This window comes from Marmota monax, unplaced genomic scaffold (assembly GCF_021218885.2).
Source record: "Marmota monax isolate L192 unplaced genomic scaffold, Marmota_monax_Labrador192_F-V1.1 WCK01_AAM20220418_F8-fsc00053, whole genome shotgun sequence".
Lineage (NCBI taxonomy): Eukaryota > Metazoa > Chordata > Mammalia > Rodentia > Sciuridae > Marmota > Marmota monax.
In genome coordinates, this window is record NW_026693153.1 from 9,209,240 (window position 1) to 9,215,010 (window position 5,771).

General features: G+C 32.0%; 1 pseudogene; it reads right to left on the bottom strand.

Moving 5' to 3' along the window:
* Positions 1-1,438: 1,438 nt before the first annotated feature.
* LOC124100034 (olfactory receptor 5K3-like) lies at positions 1,439-2,382 on the bottom strand (annotated as a pseudogene).
* Between the last annotated feature and the right edge of the window lie 3,389 nt (positions 2,383-5,771).

The window sequence follows — 5,771 nt, forward strand, 5'->3', positions numbered from 1 at the left end:
GGGTTCATTGGCCTGGGACCCAAGGGAGGTGAAACATCATGGTAGAATGGTGAAGCTGAGGATCACTTCTCTGCTGGTGGTGGTTGAGATGCAGAGAGAGATAGGAAAAGAGTCTCAGGGAAGAGGAAACTTCCAGAGTGTAACCCCAGTGACTTACCTTCCACCTGCCTACAGTTACTATTGTGTTAGTCCACTAAAAGTATGAAAGACCAATTAGCTTTGAGCTCTCATAATCAAATGATTTCATTCTTGAATAGTCTTGCACTAACATAGGATCTTTCTGGAAACACCTGAGATCCAAATAATAAAAAAGCAGATAACACATTTCAATTTTTTTTTCCTTTTTCTTTGTCCATTTCTTTGATGAATATTTTTGTTCAGTGGCCAACAAAACAAGTAATAAAGTCAAGCAGAAAAAAAATTGATTTAATAGATATTTTCAGTAATTGCATTTTCATTTATAATTGACATTTAAGCAAACTACATGAAAAAATAAAAATTGAGAAGAATTTCATTATAAATAGCATCACTCTTAATCATGCATTATAATCATACCTAGTAGTGAGATTTGTCATGCCATATTGATACAGACACATAGCATAATTTTATTGTTCTTATTCTTTCGTGCCTTCCCTTTATCTCTCCTCATTCCTCAAACAGGTCCAATTTTTCTACTTTATCAATCTCCTTTCTGTTACTATTATTATTCTAATTAGCACATGAAAATTATATGTATAAGTGGGATTCTTTGTGGTATAGTCCTATGTGGACAGAGCATAATTTGGTAGATTTTATTCCCCTGTACTTTCCCAGGCTCTCCCATCCTTCCTCATGTTGCCTTTTTCTGTACTGAAATAGCATCATTTTAAATTACAGGCTGTTAAATCACAGTGTACAGTTACTCTGTTAAAGAGAATTGGAAAGTAAAATTGATTTACACTAAATATGAAAATATTAATTATTAGAGAATAAATATTCTATATGAATACATGTTGAGCATAATCTCTTGAAAGAAAAAATCAAAACCCAATTCAACCATACAGTTTAATGAAATGTTAGTATTTAGAACTTGGAAAATGCCTTCGATTGTAAAATTATGCTTAGGATATGAGAAATATAACAACAGTATTAAATAGAAGCTAGTTTTTCGTATGCTGATGAGTATTCCTAGATTTGATGATTTTGTGGAAAATTGTAAAAAATTGCAATCTGACACTCATGAATAATTATTTAGTTCACTCTTGAATTATCTTATGACATTTAATTTTGAAGTATATTTGTGCAACACAATCTCTTTGGAACTAATTTGCATCAAATATCATCAATATTTTAATAATTTAGTATTCTCAGTATGAATATGTGCCATTTTCTCAGTATTTGTAGGTTTAGAAAAGATGGTATCAAGTTCCAGTAAATTTTTAAGGAGAGATGCTATATGTTATAGAAAGTTACAAAATTGACTTTTGCTTAAAAACCTTTTTATAGCATTTATTACTTCCTTGTTTCTTAGAGTATAAATAAAAGGGTTTAATAAAGGAACTATTAGAGTATAAAAAATAGCAACAGGTGTATCTTTGTCCCCTTCTTTAAATGAACTTGGTCTGGCATACACAAAGAGAAGAGAACCATAGAATATGGAAACAGAGAGAAAGTGGGATGCACAAGTAGATAGAGCTTTGCCCCTTCCCTCTTGGATTTCATTGCAAATATAGTGAAAAGGATATAGAGGTAAGAGATTACTACTATGGTAATAGTACAGATTAGAAGTGACCCTGCCAAGATAAGTACCATCAATTCATTGATATAAGGGTCAACACAGGAGAGTCTATATAGTGGAAGGATATCACAAAAATAGTGATTGATTTGATGAGACCCACAGAAAAGCAACCTAAATAAAAGTCCTACTTCAATCATGGGATGCAGGATTCCAGGTATGTAGGCTCTTATGGTCACCTGAATGCAGAGTTTCTTTGACATCAGGGTGTGGTACTGCAGTGGTCTGCATATGGCCACATAGCGGTCATAAGCCATTGCTGCCAGAAGAAAGGAGTCTGTTGATTCAGCAAAACAGAGAAAATAAAACTGTGTGATACATTCATAGAAGGAAATTCTTCTGCCCTGGGAAAAGAAGTTCTGTAACATCTTGGGAGTGATGGCACTGGAACAGAAGGAATCCATGAGAGCCAGGTTGCCCAGGAAGATGTACATTGGTGTGTGAAGACGGCGCTCCATGTAAATCAAGGCCACCAACCCTAGATTCCCTACCATGGTGACCAGATAGATGACAGAGATTACCACAAACAAAAAGGTCTTCAGATTTGGGTTATCTGTAAATCCCATCATGATAAATTCAGTTGTCATTGAGTGGTTGTCTTCAGTCATCTCTGTGTTGTCTGTTGAAATAGGAATTGTTGAGATATAAGATTCTAATTGAAAGTATCTAATTTTTCTCTCATTTTTATAGCATGTAGGGAAATTTCTTCTTTATCATTCCCTGCTATTTCCATCAGACAGCTCCACATACTTCTAGGGTCTTTTGTTCCATTGAAGAGTCAGCATCTATAACCTAATGCTGCAACTCTCAAAATTAACAGGTGTATTTTGATAAATCCAGGGATGAGGTTTAAAGTGGAGAAGTTTATCATTCAGTATTAATGCATAATAGGATAAAAATTTGGCCCAATTAATTAATTTCCCCCAATAATTTTAGTGTGAGTGTTTAAGACTATAAAATACCCTGGTTGTGGTGGCACCCACCTGTAATACCAATGATTTGGGAGGCAGATTCTGAAGGATGGCAAGTAGGAGGCTGTGTGAACAACTTAAGAAGATCCTGTCTCAAAAATAAAAAAAAAATAAAAATAAAAAGGACTAGGGAAGTAGCTTGGTGGCAAAGCAAATATGGGTTTAGTCCCCAGTATCCAACAAACAAAAATAAAAACATACCCAAAATAATTTTAAAATAAAGTTTCCTATAAACACATATTTTTTAAACTAAGAAAAGTATTTTATACATACTACTGGAAAAAATGAATATTTTAACATATATTATACATGTTAATTAGTCTGATTTGCAAAACAGTAAGGACTAAAGAGGATACTTATCTAGAAGAAAAATTAACATCGAAAGCAAATGGTATAAATTTTCATAGATCATCCCTCTTTGATCCCTTTTTCCAATGTTACACCCATTCATGAACACTCATTCTGTGAATTCCATTATTTTCATTGATTTATTTTTTCCAAATTCTACATTATTTCTTTTTTTTCCTAAGGTACAGTTGACATGTAATGCTACTTAATCAAATTTTAACTGAGTATTCTAGATCCCACTGACCTCATTTTTTAAATTGTAGAGCATATGTTCTTTGCCCAACACAATCTACAATTTTTCATGTATTATCTAAATTTCATTACTCATTTACATGTATGTACACAATTTCCTTATTATAATAATTCCCAGACTAGTTGTAACATACTTCTATAAAAGGAGATGTACAATTTTATGGGGAGAAGGCCAAATTAAGTCCAATTGACTTAATTAGGTTTGTTATTGGTGAACAAGTATAGGTCACCTACTTTTCAGTTTCTTACTCATGATCCCTATTGACCTCTTTGCCTCTGCATACTTAACCTGTTAGTTTTGAGAAATTTTTCAAAATCATCATCTTAAGAAATTAAAATATATATCTTTTATCTAAATTACCTCTTTTCTATTAGAATATGATATAAATTCTTGAAAGTTTACCATGGTAGAAGTCAAGGAAATAAAAACAGATTAACCTTTATACTTCAGTTTTATCACTTGAAAAAAAAGATAAAATGCTTTACATCTGGACAGAAAATTAGAATTCAAATTTTGTCTTGCTTTTAAAGTTTATTTCCTCTTATTACTTAATGATCTGATGGGGTGTATTGATTGACAAATCTAATCATATAAATTCTATTATCAAAATGTGTTTGTATTTCTAAAGTCAAAACATTAAAAGGTAGTAGATTAGTTTTTTCTCAAATATTAAAATAAGCCAAAATATTAATGTAAGCCTGGTAATAAGTTAATTAAATATAAACAGCTTTAAATGAATGTCTAAATTATTTAATATGCTTTTTGGTCTAACATTTGTATTTGGGAATTATATGTTATAATTGGAAAATCAGAAGATCACAACATTGTATATTATCTTAGTTAACAACATTGTTGAATTTTGAGAAGTTAGAGAAATAAATAAGAAATTAAAATTTAGAAATAATAAAAAATGGTAAAAAAGAGTAGTAAATATTTACAGTTACTGAAATTTAAATTCAGACACATCTTTACCTAGAATGCATTGAGAAGAGTTGAAATTGCCATGTTTACTCTCAGAATTAAAGAATATATTTCTGTACATTTTTGCTAATATTTGGGATGAACCAAGGAAACTCTGAGACTATCTTTATACGTCAGTGTTGATCATATGTCTGTACACTGCCAAGTTAAAAAGTTCCATCAAATCCTAAAGGGATTTCATTGCACTTAAAGCAGTGTAATACTGTGCTGATATTAAGTCCAAAAACATACGAACCACTTGACATTTCATTAAAGATGTCCTATGAGACAATAAGATTAAGCAAATGAGGTTTACCAAAGTCCATTTGATCCTGCTGATTTTTTATTTAACTGATATGGTTTTTTACAATTCTCTTCACCATGCTATTCATAAAATATAAAACAGGCAGGAAATAGTCTCAAGATCTTGGAACCCCTTTCTGGAGGAAGTAGAATTAATATGGTTTATAAAAATAAATAACTTTGGAGAGTAAACTGTGAAGTATGATAGCTTCAGTCAACGTCATCAACTTTGCGCTCTGTACTTAGAATGCCCATGTCCTAAACATATTCACTGGAAATTCGATTTTATTATTTGTTCTGTATAAAAATGCCTGAGATTGTTCTCCTGTACTTTCTCTTCATACAAAATGTCTTTTATCTTTCTTATCCTGCTATTATCTATTCTTCATAATGCTAATCACTTTTACTAATTATGCATTTATTTGTGTGTACATTGTAATTGGTCACTCCTTTCCCACCCCACAATTAGTGCTATGGTTTAGGGAGAAGGGATTTCTTTGATAAGTTCAATTCTCTATTTCCAATGCTCTAAATTCTTTGTCATTTTGTAGTGCTCATTGTTTGCTGAATGAATTTAAAAATTGATACTTCCCTGCTCAATAATTTAACAGAACCTCATTACTTTCAAACCAGATCCATTTTCCTAACTTTGAAATTTTAGGTCTTTCTGTATCTTGTCAATTTGCTTTCTCCTGTGCACCAGAAGGAAGATGGCCATGTGCATCACTTCCCTATTCCTGGTGTACCTGCTTCAATCTATACAATAGCAATGTTCCCAAACCTAAAATAATCTCTTCCTTCTTTTTCTTAAATTCCAATCCTCCTTGTTTTGAGCTCAAAAATAAACTTTCCCTATTTTGTGTAATCAAATTGATTTTTTCCTGTATTCACTTAAATTGTACTTCCTGCCTTCATACCACAATGTCTACTTAATCAGGTGTGATATTTTTATGTCTCTGGTTTGTGTAACTGTATTAAATGGTCTTAAGGTAGATATCATTCCATAGTTGTTTTGGGGTCTTTGCAGCAAAGTTAGCTAAATCCTTAATATATATCAATTTGATTACTAAATTATGTACAGGACATTAGCAATGACAATGGGTAGAGGGGACAGAGAATAACTTAAAGATGCTTGTGTTTACCTGGGTTCCTTCCCTGTCCT